Below are 15,567 nucleotides of genomic sequence, written 5' to 3'. Positions count from 1 at the left end.
CTGCACTCCAGCCTGGGTGACAGAGCAAGACCCTGTCTCAAAAAAAAAAGAATAAAAATGATTTGCATAAAGACTGGAAAGGAATTCTACAAGGCATTTACGTGCTCAAATTAGAACCCAACTGAAGATACAAGGGAAAGGAAGATAAAGCATCTTAAGAATTAAGCTGTGGGAGGCCGGGTGCGGTGGCTCACACCTGTAATCCCAGTACTTTGGGAGGCTGAGGCGGGTGGATCACGAGGTCAAGAGATCAAGACCATCCTGGTCAACATGGTGAAACCCCGTCTCTACTAATACAAAAAATTAGCTGGGCAGGGTGGCATGTGCCTGTAATCCCAGCTACTCGGGAGGCTGAGGCAGGAGAATTGCCTGAACCCGGGAGGCAGAGGTTGCGGTGAGCCGAGATCACGCCATTGCACTCCAGCCTGGGTAACAAGAGCGAAACTCCGTCTCAAAAAAAAAAAAGAAGAATTAAGCTGTGGGCTGGTGGGATCTCCATCCACCTGAACTGTAGGGGTCAATCCATGCCTGACAGTGGCCCAAACTGGAAATTCAGGAGATCCCAGGGCTATCTGGAAGAAGAAAACATCTTCCATGCATCAGCAGATTAAAGTCACTACTGAAAAGTACCTTGTAGGTGCTATTCTCTTTCCCATCCAGTACTTAGGAATATATAAATTATAACAGCACCTTTTTAAAATTTCCTTTAAAGATACAGGGTCTCACTCTGTCACCTGCACTAGAGTGCAATGACATGATGATGGCTCACTGCAGCCTCAACCTCCCAGGCTCAAGTGATCCTCTCACCTCAGCCTCCCAAATAGCTGGGACTATAAGCATAGCACACTTGGCTAATTTTTTCTTTTTGGAGACAGAATCTAGCTCTCTCGCTCAGGCTGGAATGCAGTGGCATGACTTTGGCTCACTGCAACCTCCACCTCCCAGGTTCAAGTGATTCTCCTCCCTCAGCCTCCTGAGTAGCTGGCAGTACAGGTGCCCACCACCATGCCCAGGTAATTTTTGTATTTTTAGTAGAGACAGGGTTTCATCCCATTAGCCAGGCTGGTCTCAAACTCCTGACCTCGTGATCTGCCAACCTCGGCCTCCCAAAGTGCTGGGATTACAAGCATGAGCCACCACGCCTGGACTAATTTTTTGCTTTTCGAAGAGATGGGACCCCACCATGTTGCCCAGGCAGGTCTCAAATTCCTGGGCTCAAGCAATTCTTCCACCTTGGCCTCCTAAAATGCTGGGATCACAGGCATAAGCCACCACACCCAGTCCAAATCATTATATCAACTGGGAGCTAACTACTTAAAGGACTTACTTTCTAAATAAAGATTTATGCTTTCTTGTTGTGTATCTGTCCAGTGAATCTTAAATCAAAAGTTTTGTGGCCTTAATAATACAGGGGCCAGGCCGGGCCTAGTGGCTCACACCTGTAATCCCAGCACTTTCGAAGTCTGAGGTGGGCGGATCACAAAGTCAGGAGTTCAAGACCAGCCTGACCAACATGGTGAAACCCCATCTCTACTAAAAATACAAAAATTAGCCAGTCATGGTGGCATGCACCAGTAATCCCAGCTACTGGGGAGGCTGAGGCAGGAGAATCGCTTGAACCTGGGAGGTGGAGGTTGCAGCAGTGAGCCCAGATTGCGCCACTGCACTCCAGCCTGGAAGACAGAGTGAGACTCTGTCTTTAAAAAAAAAAAAAAAAAGAATAGACTTCGGGCCAGGCGCAATGGCTCATGCCGGCAATCCCAGCACTTTGGGAGGCCAAGGTGGGAAGATCATCTAAGGTAAGGAGTTCGAGACCTGACACCATGGCAAAACCCTGTCTCTACAAAAAATACAAAAATAGCCAGGCATGGTGGTGGGTGCCTATAATCCCTGCTACTTGGGAGGCGGAGGCAGGAGAATCACTTGAACCCAGGAGGCAGAGGTTGCGGTGAGCCAAGAACGTGCCACTGCATTTCCGACCTGGTGACTAAATGAGACTGCATCTCAAAAAAAAAAAAAAAAAAAAACTTGGCTGGGATCAGTGGCTCAGACCTGTAATCCCAACATTTAGGGAGGCTGAGGCAGGAGGGTCACTTAAACCCAGGAATTTGAGGCCAGCCTGGGCAACACAGTGGGACCCCATCTCTATCAAAAATAGAAAAAAATTAGCTAGCCATGGTGGTGTGTGCCAGTAATCCCAGCTACTCAGAGGGCTGAGGCAGGAGGACTGCTTGAGCCTAGGAGATCAAGGCTGCAGTGAGGTATGATAGTGCCACTGTACACTAGCCTGGGCAATAAAGTGAGACCCTGGCTCTAAAAACAGAGGGGGAAAAAAAAAAAAAAAAGCCAGACACAGTGGTTCACATCTGGAAAAAAAAAAAAAAGGCAGCAGCAGCCCGGCACAGTGGTTCCCACCACTTTGGGAGGCCAAGGCAAGCAGATCACTTGAGGCCAGCAGTTTGAGACCAGCCTGGCTAACATGAAGAAACCTTGTCTCTACTAAAAATACAAAAATTAGCCAGGCACGGTGGTGCACGCCTATAATCCCAGCTACTTAGGAGGCTGAAGCAGGAGAATCACTTGAACACAGGAGAGCAAGACTGTGTCTCGGGAAAAAAAGAAATGAAGAGTGACATAAATGTATTACACCATATTGAATAAGCTATTAATATGAATAAAATAAACCAATTAATAAGTAAACATAGGAAAAGAGAAAGCTCTTCCTTAGAGTAAGATGACAACAAATGCAGAAGGAATAATAGACTCAGAAGCGTGACTGGATGCTGAAGATAGAGGGTCAAAATTTGATAAGGAAAGCAACAAGATATTTACATAGTCTCAAGAGTTCCCCCCATAAATGACTTATTAATTACAAAGGAGAAAACATCAACTTTCCAGTGGAGAAAATTGCCAGGTGTCTCTTTAATCAGAGCTGATCATCAAACAAACATACCAACTCATATGGGGCTATCAAAGATGTACTAGGACAACTGAGACAAAGTGAATATGGACTCTAGATTAGATAACAGTACTTGGCCAGGTACAGTGGCTCATGCCTGTAATTCCAGCACTCTGGGAAGCTAAGGTGGGCCAATCACTTGAGCTCAGGAGTTTGAGACCAGCCTGGGCAACACGGCAAAACCCTATCTCTACAAAAATTAGCCAGGGTGGTGGTCTGCACCCATAGTCCCAGCTACTCCAGAGGCTGAGGGAGGATGGCTTGAGCCGGAGGTGAAGGTTGCAGTGAGCCAAGATTGCGCCACTGCACTCCAGCCTGGGCGACAGAACCAGACCTTGTCTCAAAAAAAAAAAAAAAAAAAGATAACAAAACAATATTCTTCTACCAGTCTTACATTTCCTGATGTTGATAGCTATACTGTGGTTATGTAAGATAATGTTCTCATTCTTAGGAAATACACAATTATGAATTTAGGAGGGCCAGGCACGGTGGTTCACACCTATAACCCTAGCATTTTGGGATGCTAAGACAGGTGGAACACCTAAGGTCAGGAGTTCGAGACCAGCACGGCCAACATGGCAAAACCCCCTTTCTACTAAAAATACAAAAATTAGCCAGTGTGGTGGTAGGCACCTGTAGTCCCAGCTACTCAGGGAGGCTGTGGCAGAAGAATCTCTCAAACCTGGGAGGCGGAGGTTGTAGTGAGCTGAGAACATGCCACTGCACTCCAACCTGGATGACAGAGTTAAGACTCCATCTCAAAAAACAAAATTAGGCAGGCATGGTAGCCTGCACCTGTAGTCTCAGCTACTGAGGAGACTAGGGTAGGAAGATCGCTCCAGCCTGGGAGGCAGAGGTGGCAAGAAGCCCAGATTGCATCACTGCACTCCAGCCTAGGCGACAGAGCAAGATTCTGTCTCAAAGGGTCTTGCCTGTAATCCCAGCACTTTGGGAGGCCAAGGTGGGCAGATCACGAGGTCAGGAGACGGAGACCATCCTGGCCAACATGGTGAAACCCCATTTCTACTAAAATATAAAAAATTAGCCAGGCGTGGTGGCGTGTGCCTGTAGTCCCAGCTATTCGGGAGGCTGAGGCAGTGGAATCGCTTTAAACCAGGAGGTGGAGGTTGCAGGGAGCCAAGATTGCACCACTGCATTCCAATCTGGCAACAGAGCAAGACTCGGTCTCAAAAAAAAAAATTTAGGAGTAAAGAGGCATGTCTCTGTCAATTACTCATAGATGGTTCAGAAAAAAGAGAATGACAGAGCAAACACAGCAAAATGTAAACAAATGGTGACTCTATAATAGAGTATTTGGGAGTATTTGAATTATTCTCGCAATTTTTCTGTAAATTTAAAGTCATTATCAAAATTTTTAAAATTTACAAAACTATATGGCCATGGAAAATGGAAAAAAATAAGTGGTAAGAGAAGGAACACAGAAAATGGTCCAAGTATCCTCTCAGGACCTCCGTGGCAAAGCAGATCTATGTACCAGTAATCGTGAAGCAAAGTCAGCAGGTAAGCTCTGTCAACTGTGACAGCTATATAACCCTCAGCCTCCTACACCCCACTTACCTCATGCCCCAGTGCTTTGTCCAGTAGCAATCTGGATTTCATGCACTAATCCCCCAGACAGCATGATTCAAAACACATACCCCACCAGGTCCCAAGCCCTCCCAAGTTTACGAAGGGAAGTGAGGATATTTTAAAAGCATTTTCCTCTAGAAACATTACAAACACAAAATATACAAAAAAAGGATTTTGTTTATTTGTTTTAAAAGTAACTTGGGGTTCTGTAGGCACTTTCTCACAAAAAAAAAAAAGTGAGTTGGGTTATAATGGAAGAAAATGTCACACTGGGGCCCGAAATTACTATATTGAGCTATGTTTTCTTAAGATTAAAAATAGATTCTATCTCCCCTTCCCAGGAACTTTCCCTCCTAGAGGGAAAAAACCCAAATCAGACCACAACCAAGTTCAGAGGTCCAAGAGCCAAGGGCAAAACGTGGGCATCCAGTGTTTCCTAGTATCCGATTCCCTACTATTGATTCCCAGTCTATCTCACAATGATGTCATCAGTTGTCTGTTCCTCCCCTTTTGACTTAATGCAATAAAAGTAATTCACATGGAGGTAAAATAAATTCCAACACCACACTAGGACACAAGTGAAAAACTGGTCTCCTTCCAAGGTCCTCAGGTGAGCAGGCTGAGTTTCTTCAGTAGCTCTCCACAAATAACACATTGAATATATATTGCTAAACACTTAAACAAGTACATCTCTTTTCATTTCATTCTTAAAGTTCAAATGAAATCAAATTCTTCAAAACTATTCCTTTTTTTGCCAGGCACAGTGGCTCACACCTGTAATCCCAGCACTTTGGGAGGCCGAGGTGGGCAGATCACTTGAGGTCAGGAGTTTGAGACTAGCCTGGCCAACATAGTGAAACCCTGTCTCTATAAAAATGCAAAAAATTATATGGGCATGATGGCATGCACCTATAATCCCAGCTACTCAGGTGGCTGAGACAGGAGAACTGTCTGAACCTGGGAGGTGGAGGTTTCAGTGAACCAAGACCACACCACTGCACTCCAACCTGGGTGACAGAACAAGACTCCATGTCAAAAAAATAAATAAAACTTCCTTTTTTTAATTTAGTAGAACTCAAGAGACCTTAGCCCCAGTGGATAGGGCTCACTCACTCACACACTCACTCCTATTGTGTGTGGCACATTCAAATGTCTAAGTATCCTGCATGTTTTGCTCTTCAGGGTGTTCTCACATTCATTGTTGCATTCTTCTTAGAACATACCTAAAGATATAACCCTAGATGTGGAATTGTTGGGTCAAAGGATATGTACATTGGAATTGTTAGACTTGGCAAAATGTCCTTCAATTTACACTCTCACCTAAAGATACAAACAAATGACTTTTCCCTTATTTTCACTAACATTTAAGTATCATCAAACTCTTTCATTAATAACATGAGATGGGGGCTGAGCACGAGGTCTCACGCCTAAAATCCCAGCACTTTGGGAGGCCAAGGTGGGTGGATCACGAGGTCAAGAGATCGAGATCATCCTGGTCAACATGGTGAAACCCCATCTCTACTAAAAATACAAAAATTAGCTGGGCATGGTGGCGCACGCCTGTAGTCCCAGCTACCCGGAAGGCTGAGGCAGGAGAATTGCTTGAACCTAGGAGGCAGAAGTTGCAGTGAGCCGAGATTGCGCCATTGCACTCCAGCCTGGGTAACAAGAGCGAAACTCCATCTCAAAAAATAAAAAAATAACATGAGATGGAAGAGAAAGGAGGTGAGGTAGTTTGAAACAACATGAGACAGCAGTTTGCCCTTCCCTTATTGTTTGATTAATGGGCATGGTGGGTAGCAGGTGTCATAAATTCAAGCTGGGAGTAATGGTACTTAATAGTTAGCTGGTAATGATAATACAGGAGGGTGAGCATCTAGACAACTAATGAATCAAAACATGATGCTATGTTTTTCTAGTAAAACTTGAGTACCTCAGGAAAATTGCTATCAAGAATTTATGGGGCTGGCCGGGCGCGGTGGCTCAAGCCTGTAATCCCAGCACTTTGGGAGGCCGAGGCGGGTGGATCACGAGGTCGAGAGATCGAGACCATCCTGGTCAACATTGTGAAACCCCGTCTCTATTAATACAAAAAAATTAGCTGGGCACGGTGGCGCGTGCCTGTAATCCCAGCTACTCAGGAGGCTGAGGCAGGAGAATTGCCTGAACCCAGGAGGCGGAGGTTGCGGTGAGCCGAGATCGCGCCATTGCACTCCAGCCTGGGTAACAAGAGCGAGACTCCGTCTCAAAAAAAAAAAAAAAAAAAAAAAAGAATTTATGGGGCTAATTACTCCAAATAATAACATACACATAGTGCTGTTGTTGCTTCCATGTGGTCCTCCTAGGCATCTTTCTGGATCAAGGCACTCCTGGGCCAACTCCAGAAGAACTCAGGGCTCAGGGTGGCGAGAACTCAGATGCAAGTGTTGAGCACACAAAGGGCGGGAGAGGGAAGCTAGAGAATAATTCTGGGTTCTCAAGTCTAACCTTTATATTGTAGTTTCACTGTTCTGGAAAACATTAGCCTTTTCTAAATTCATATGCCCAAATCTAAGTTTGTTGGCTGTTGTCCTCCAACTGAGGTCAGGGTCTGGGAGGAATCCAGGAGCCCAGATGTTCTGGAGGTTGTACCCTCCAGGGACTGGGGGTAGAACCATCTATCTTGGGGTACTGGGGGAAGAACCATCTATCCTAGGCCAGTGCAGCCATCTGGGATAGTCATGTGCCTAGGCACAGAGGAAGAACCCCATCTCTACAAAAAATACAAAATTCTCAATAATTAAAACATCAGGCCAGGCATGGTGGCTCACACCTGTAATACCAGCATTTTGGGAGGCCAAGGCAGGTGAATTGCTTGAGCAATCCAGAAGTTTGAAACCAGTCTGGGCAACATGGAATAACCTCATCTCTACTGAAAATATAAAAATTAGCCGGCATGGCACAACACACCTGTAATCCCAGCTACTGGGAAGGCTGCGACAGAAGAATCACTTCAACCTGGGAGGCAGAGGATGCAGTGAGCTGAGATCACACCAGTGCACTCCAGCCTGGGCAACAGAGTGAGACTCGGTCTCAAAAAAAAAGAAAAAAGATCAAATACTATGTATCTAACAGTTCACCCTTAGGTATATACCCAGAAGACATTGTCAAGAATATTCATATCAGGCTGGGCATGGCAGCTCACACCTATAATCCCAACACTTTGAGAGGCTGAGGTGGGCAGATGACCTGAGGTCAGGAGTTTGAGACCAGCCTGGCCAACAGAGTGAAACCCCGTCTCTACTAAAAATGTAAAAATTAGCCAGGTGTGGTGGTGCACACCTGTAATCCCAGCACTTGAGAGGCTGAGGCACAAGAACTCTTTGAATGCGGGAGGGAGGTTACAGTGACCCGAGATCACACCACTGCACTCCAGAACGAAACTCTGTCTCAAAGAAGAAAAAAATGCAGTGGTAGGCCGGTCGCGATGGCTGAGGACTGTAATCCCAGCACTTTGGGAGGCCGAGGCGGGCAGATCACAAACTCAAGAGATTGAGACCATCCTGGTCAACATGGTGAAACCCCGTCTCTACTAAAAAATACAAAATTAGCTGGGCATGGTGGCTGAGGCAGGAGAATTGCTTGAACCCGGAAGGCGGAAGTTGCAGTGAGACAAGATCGCGCCACTGCACTCCAGCCTGGTGTCTGGTGACAGAGCGAGGCTCTGTCTCAAGAAAAAAAAAAATGCAGTGGTATAAATCTCTTGCAGAACACTCAGCCCTCCCCTCACTGCTTTGTCGTCTTTTTTTTTTTTTTTTTGGAGACAGGGTCTGGCTCCGTCACCCAGGTTGGCGGGCAGTGGTATGATCTTGGCTCACTGTGGCCTCCGCCTCCTGGGTTCAAGCAATTCTCCTGCCTCAGCCTCCTGAGTAGCCGGGACTACAGGTGCTTGCCACCACGCCCGGCTAATTTTTTGTACTTTTAGTAGAGATGGGGTTTCACCATGTTGGCCAGGATGGTCTCGATCTCCTGACCTCGTGATCTGCCCACCTTGGCCTCCCAAAGTGCTGGGATTATAGGTGTGAGCCACCATGCCCGGCCACCACCCTGACTTCTGCTGGCAGTCTGACACTGACTCCTACAGGCGGCTCCAGAGCAATGCCTCCCCAGGCCTCTCCCAGAGCACAGCGCATGCCTCCCTGACTCTGGAATTTCTTACATTCTTCTCCCTAAAGGACAACCCTCAGAAAACTTGGATTCAAAACACGAAAATAGGCTGGGCCTAATAGTGGTTCACACCTGTAATCCCACCACTTTGGGAGGTTGGAGGCAAAAGGATCGCTTGAGGCCAGGAGTTTGAGACTATCCTGGGCAACATAACAAGACCCTATCTCTACAAAAGTGAAAAAAAATAGGCTGGCATGGTGGCACATGTCTATAGTCCCAACTGTGCAGAAGGCTGAGATTGCTTAAGCCCAGGAATTCAGGCTGCAGTGAGCCATGATCACACCACTGCACTCCAGCCTGGGCGACAGAGTGAGACCTTTTCTCAAAAAAAAAAAAAAAAAAAAAAAAGGAAAACAAAACAAAACCTGGTCTACCACCTGAGGTCTAAGCCATCTAGGTGGACATAAAGATGAAAAAATCTGTATTTATTTGACTTCAAAATCATTTAAGTATTTACAACAATGAAATTAAATGTGAAATAATAGCAAAATAAACAAAAATACCACAGTCACATGTTAAGTTTCCCAGTACTGAGGAAAGACTTGATAAATTCTGCTGTATTACATGACACCTTCTCTTGGGGCAACTTCCACTTCAAAGACTCAGGCCAGGGTTTCAGGGTCATTACGACAAAGATAAAGTCCAGACACGACCACAGCCTTTTGCCTCCAAAAGGTTGCAGTGAGCCAAGATCACACCACTGCACTCCAGCCTGTGCAACAGAACAAGACTCCGTCTTCACAGTGACAGCCAATCACAGTGGTTCTGTCTCTCAGGAGAGCACCAAGTTACCCTCACACAAGACACAGGCTTAGGCTGCCTACCAAATTTCAGGGTAAGCTAGAGTGGGGCCTGCACACAAGAAAACCAAGACCAGCTGACAAATTCCTGGGTGTGGAATCTGAGACCACCCTACAATGAATCAAGATTCTGCCCCTCCATGTGCTCACAACTTCAGCCACCTGCCAGCATAGCAGCAGCACTAGCAGTGGACACACCTCTTATCCTGTAAGGCAAGTCTCTCTACTCAGAGCTTAAGACCAGCAGGTGAGGCCATGACCACAGCCCACAGAGCCTTCCATATTCATCCCAGCCCAACCAGCTTGATGACATAGATATGAAGAAAGACTCGATTCTGGCTGCTCTAATTTCTCCATTTCTTTTTAGCCAGGTTATGCCCTGTAGGGAGAAGCAAGGAACTCCTTTAAAATAGCATTCAAACATAGAAAACGTTTTTAAACAGAAAAATCACAGGACAGAGTTTGAGGCAACCATTTAAAAAATCAAGACTGGGACTGGGCGCAGTGGCTCACGCCTGTAATCCCAGCACTTTGGGAGGCCGAGGCAGGCAGATCACCTGAGGTCAGGAGTTCGAGACCAGCCTGGCTAACATGGTGAAACTCTGTCGCTACTAAAAATTTTAAAATTGGGCAGGCGTGGTGGCTCACACCTGTAAGCCCAGCACTTTGGGAAGTCAAGATGGCCGGATCATGAGGTCAAGAGGTCGAGACCATCCTGGTCAACATGGTGAAAACCCTTCTCTACTAAAAATACAAAAATTAGCCAGCCGTGGTGGCACACACCTGTGGTCCCAGCTACTCAGGAGGCTGAGGCAGAAGAATCGCTTGAACCCAGGAGGTGGAGGTTGCAGTGAGCCGAGATTGCGCCACTGCACTCCAGCCTGGCGACAGAGCAAGACTCTGTCTTAAAAAAAAAAAAAAAATTTTTAAATTAGCTGGGCGTGGTGGCAGGTGACTATAATCACAGCTACTCAGGAGGCTAAGGCAGGTGAATTGCTTGAGCCTGGGAGGTATAGGTTGCCGTGAGCTGAAGTCACACCATTCATTGCACTCCAGCCTGGGCAGCAAGGGCAAACTCTGTCTCACAAAAGAAAAAAATTAAAAAACAGGCTGGGCACAGTGGCTCATGCCTATAATCCCAGCACTTTGGGAGGCCGAGGCAGGCAGATCAAGAGGTCATGAGTTCAAGACCAGCCTGGACAACATGGTGAAATCCCATCTCTATTAAAAATACAAAAATTGGCCGGGCACTGTGGCTCACACCTGTAATCCTAGCACTTTGGGAGGCTGAGGTGGGTGGATCACCTGAGGTCAGGAGTTCAAGACCAGCCTGGCCATCATGGTGAAAGCCCATCGTAAAAAAAAAATATATATACAAAAATTACCCGGGCATGGTGGCACAGGTCTGTAATCCCAGCTACTCAGGAGGCTGAGGCAGAATTCCTTGAACCAGGGAGGCAGAAGTTGCAAAGTGGAGATTGCGCCATTGCACTCCAGCCTGGGGAACAAGAGGAAGACTCCATCTCAAAGGAAAAAAAAAAAAAGGAGCAATGGCTTCCTGGGCTCCCAGGCCCTTGGCACCCAGTGACCATGGCAAACGACAGAGAGGCCACAGTAAGCCTGACACTGAGGCAGAGGCCTGTGCCTTTGGGCACAGCCCACAATGGGCCCCATTCTCCCTGGAAGCCCATAGCAGGATGGAAGCGGGGAGGCCAGGACATTCCTGCACCCCCTCACACACAGATGGAAAGGGCACAGGGAGCTCAGGGCAGCAGAGGACTCCATAGGAAGAAAACACAAGCCATTTTCATCTCCAGCTGTTGGAATCAAAAGGGGACATTCTCTTCCAAAATACCAGAGGTATCATCTGATTAAATCAGGTAATCAGATGGCCTACATAGGAGATCCCTCTCTAGTCAGCAATGTCCAACTAGAAGGGAAAAAGTCTCATCAGGGCTCTGAAGAGACAGGGGACTCCCCAGGCCCTGTCAGGTTAGGGCTGGCACTACAAGCAGAAGAACCAACGTCTCCTGCTAAGATTTCTTCCCTACATCAAAGAAGCTGGTCATTTTCTTTCTTTCTTTATTCTTTTTTTTGAGACAGAGTCTAACTCTGTAGCACAGGCTGGAGTGCAATGGCATGCCCTCGGCTCATTGCAACCTCCACCTCCTGGGTTCAAGTAATTCTGATGCCTCAGCCTCCTAAGTAGCTGGGATTACAGGTGTGCGCCACCACACCTGGCTAATTTTTTCACCATGTTGGTCAGGCTGGTCTCGAACCCCTGTCCTCATGATCCACCTGCCTCAGCCTCCCAAAGTGCTGGGATTACAAGTGTGAGCCACCGCACCCGGCTAAAAGCTGGTCACTTTCTAAACTACTTTTAAAACTGGAAAAAGCACATCCTCAGACTTGCAAACACAGTGTTTTAGGACTATACTGTTGACCCTTCTGACAAAATATTATTATATTTTCAAGGTAAGCAGAAGCAACATCTGGCAGCACAAACCCAAAGCAGGAGAGAGACAGGAATCCTACTGTTATCTATTTGGGATTTTAATGAATTCTATTTTTAGGTCTTTAATAAAGAGCCTCTCTTCTAGTCTCCTATCAAATTTCTCCACTCAGGCAATTCAAACCTTCTAACACTCCTCGAAAGTCTAAAATATAAGATACTTCTGGGCCGGGCATGGTGGCTCACGCCTATAATCCCAACTTTGGGAGGTCGAGGCAGGAGGATCCAGCCTGGGCAACATAGTCAAGACCTCATCTCTACAAAAAAATTTAAAATTAGCTGGGCATAGTGGCACATGCTGGTAGTTCCAACTACTCAGGAGGCTGAGGTGGGAGGACTGCTTGAGCTCAGGTCAAGACTGCAATGAGCTATGATTATACCACCACATTCCAGCCTAGGCAACAGAGCAAGACCCTGCCTCTCAAAAAAACAAAGAAGACACAACTTCTTCAATCATACCTCACATAAGAGGCAGAACTTTCTTATTTTCTCCAAGACTTAGAATCCACCCTGTGCTCGATGGCTACTCATCAGACTGGTCTCCAATATAAAAAATTCTAGAAGGCAAGGCATCCTTGACCTCCCAGAGGTCAGGGCAGATTGGACATAAAGATGACCCACAGGCCAGGCACGGTGGCTCATGCCTGTAAATCCCAGCACTCTGGGAGGCCGAGGCAGGCAGATCACCTGAGGTCGGGAGTTTAAGACCAGCCTGACCAACATGGAGAAACCCTGTCTCTACTAAAAATACAAAGGCTAGCTGAGCATAGTGGCACATGCCTGTAATCCCAGCTACCTAGGAGGCTGAGGCAGGACAATCACTTGAAACCGGGAGGCAGATTGTGGTAAGCCAAGATCAAGCTAGTGCACTCCAGCCTGCACAACAAGAGTGAAATTCTATCTCAAAAACAAAAAAAAAAAAAGATGACCTACCAGCCCAAGCAGGAGTATTTACAGGACATTTACAGTAATCAGATGTGTGTGTGTTGTTTTTTTTAATTTTTAATTTTTTTATTTTTTCAGGTGTTTTATGGAAACATTCCATAGTAAAATTAGGGCCCAGAAAATGGATGGTATCCCAGGTTCTGATTAACAGTCAAATAAAAAGGAAATCTTTTTTTTTTTTTTTTTTTTTTTTGAGACGGAGTTTCGCTCTTGTTACCCAGGCTGGAGTGCAATGGTGTGATCTCAGCTCACCGCAACCTCTGCCTCCTGGGTTCAGGCAATTCTCCTGACTCAGCCTCCTGAGTAGCTGGGATTACAGGCACGCGCCACCATGCCCAGCTAATTTTTTGTATTTTCAGTAGAGACGGGGTTTCACCATGTTGACCAGGATGGTCTCGATCTCTTGACCTCGTGATCCACCCGCCTCGGCCTCCCAAAGTGCTGGGATTACAGGCGTGAGCCACTGCGCCCGGTCAAAAGGAAATCTTATTTGGAATTCCATTATTGACTACATCATTTTTTATTGGCAAAAGCTGGCTAGAGAATCAATCTACCCCTGGAAAACAACTGAGCTAATTAACAGAGGTGTTTATGACAACCAAGGCAGAACCAGTTCATTTCTGCCATAGACAGCCTTGGGAATCTTCTTAAGTAAATCTCCTATCAACCCCTGGAATGCCTGGGGGGAAATGTTCCCAGCACAGTGAAGAGGCTAAACAGAGATATCTGCAAAATCAAAAGAATTTGATTCCAATTCCACTACATTTACAAACTCTTCCCTCAGTACCCATGAGGGATTGGTTCCAGGATACCAAAAACCACAGATGCTCAAGTCCCTCATATAAAATGGTGTGATATTTGCAAATAACCTACGAACATCCTCCTGTATACTTTAATCATGCCTAGATTATTTATAATAGGTAATACAAATGTAAATGATATGAAAATAATTGTTATACTGTAACATTTAGGGAATAATGACAAGGAAAAAAGTCTATTCGTGTTTCATACAGACACAACCATCCTTTTTACCCAAATATTTTCAATCCACATTTGGGTGAATCCACAACTACCTACAGATACAGAAAACTGACTGTGTACCAATTAGGAGGAACTCTGTAAGAGGTGCTGGTTTGTAGATTCTCATATTTCATGTACAAAAACAACATCCATAGAAATAAAGAGTAAATCCCAAAACAGGGAACCAAGCTGGCCACTGGCTACTGTTTCCCTGAATATGACATATCCTCCCGACTGCTTCATTCATCCTTGAGCTCCCCACAACTGGCACACTCCCTTATACTTAGGGTATCCAAGGGCTGTGACTTCCTCAGGAAGAATGAATCTGTGACTACACATGTACCTTAGGGCAGGGAAAACTGAGATTGGGTCCCGACATGGCTATAAAAATTGCAAATCCATACAAGTCACAGAAAAGAGACTACAGAAAACGTGCACAATATTTAAAAATAAAAATCAATACAAATCTGCCTTGGCATTGATAAATGTGCTTCTACAAAACTGTAAATCACAATTCACTTTTTATATTATGATACAAAAAAAACCTCTTTTATAAAACTTTATGGAGTGATGTTAATTGCAACATTATCTATTACAACCAAAGAAATAACCTCCTTCCTGTAGAAGATAGCTAAAAAAAAGAAGAAGAAAAACAAAAAAGAAAGGACCAAACTGTCTAGGAACTAGGAACAGATTAACCATTAGAAATGTTATATTCAGGCCAGGCACGGTGGCTCAGGCCAGTAATCCCAGCAATTTGGGAGGCTGAGGCAGGTGGATCACAAGGTCAAGAGATTGAGACCATCCCGGCCAACATGGTGAAACCCCAACTCTACTAAAAATACAAAAATTAGCTGGGTATGGTGGCGTGCGCTTGTAATCCCAGCTACTCGGGAGGCTGAGGCAGGAGAATTACTTGAACCCGGGAGGCAGAGGTTGCAGTGAGCCGAGATCGCACCACTGCACTCCAGCCTGGCACCTGGCAACAGAGCGAGACTCTTTCTCAAAAAAAAAAAATACAAAAATTAGCCCAGCGTGATGGAACAAACCCGTAATCCCAGTTACTCAGGAGGCTGAGGCAGGAGAATCGCTTGAACCTGGAAGGCGGAGGTTGCAGTGAGCCGAGATCATGCCACTGCATTCCAGCCTGGTGACAGAGCAGACTCTGCCTCAAAGAAAAAAAAAAAAGGCCGGGAGTGGTGGCTCACGCCTATAATCCAAGCACTTTGGAGGCCAAGGGGGGCGGATCACCTGAGGTCGGGAGTTCAAGACCAGCCTGACCAACATGGTGAAACCCTGTCTTTAAAAAATAAATAAATAAATAATAAAATAAACTTAAAAAAAGAAATGCTATATTCATGCTGGATGTAGTGGCTCACACCTGTAATCCCAGCATTTTGGGAGGCCAAGGCGGGCAGATCACTTGAGGCCAGGAGTTTGAGACCAGCCCAGCCAATATAGTGAAACACTACTAAAACTACAAAAATTACGTGGGTGTGGTGGCGCGTGCTTGCAATCCCAGCTACCTGGGAGGC

General features: G+C 45.9%; 1 protein-coding gene across 5 annotated transcripts in view; it reads right to left on the bottom strand.

Moving 5' to 3' along the window:
* DAG1 (dystroglycan 1) overlaps window positions 1-15,567 on the bottom strand; it is a 68,742-nt gene that overhangs the window by 40,224 nt on the left and 12,951 nt on the right. For 2 of the 5 annotated variants that reach the window (XM_064367102.1, XM_064367105.1), the window contains exon 1: window positions 7,499-8,125. The exons of the other annotated variants lie outside the window; for them this stretch is intronic. The gene's annotated coding sequence lies outside the window, so the exon portion shown is untranslated. Of the gene's footprint in view, window positions 1-7,498; window positions 8,126-15,567 lie in introns of those variants that run through there. 5 annotated transcript variants of the gene reach the window in all.

This window comes from Aotus nancymaae, unplaced genomic scaffold (genome assembly GCF_030222135.1).
Source record: "Aotus nancymaae isolate 86718 unplaced genomic scaffold, 86718_ANA_hifiasm-v0.15.2.pri h1tg000067l, whole genome shotgun sequence".
Classification (NCBI taxonomy): domain Eukaryota; kingdom Metazoa; phylum Chordata; class Mammalia; order Primates; family Aotidae; genus Aotus; species Aotus nancymaae.
The sequence above is the reverse complement of the archived record's forward strand: the minus strand, read 5'-3'. Positions and strand labels throughout refer to the sequence as shown.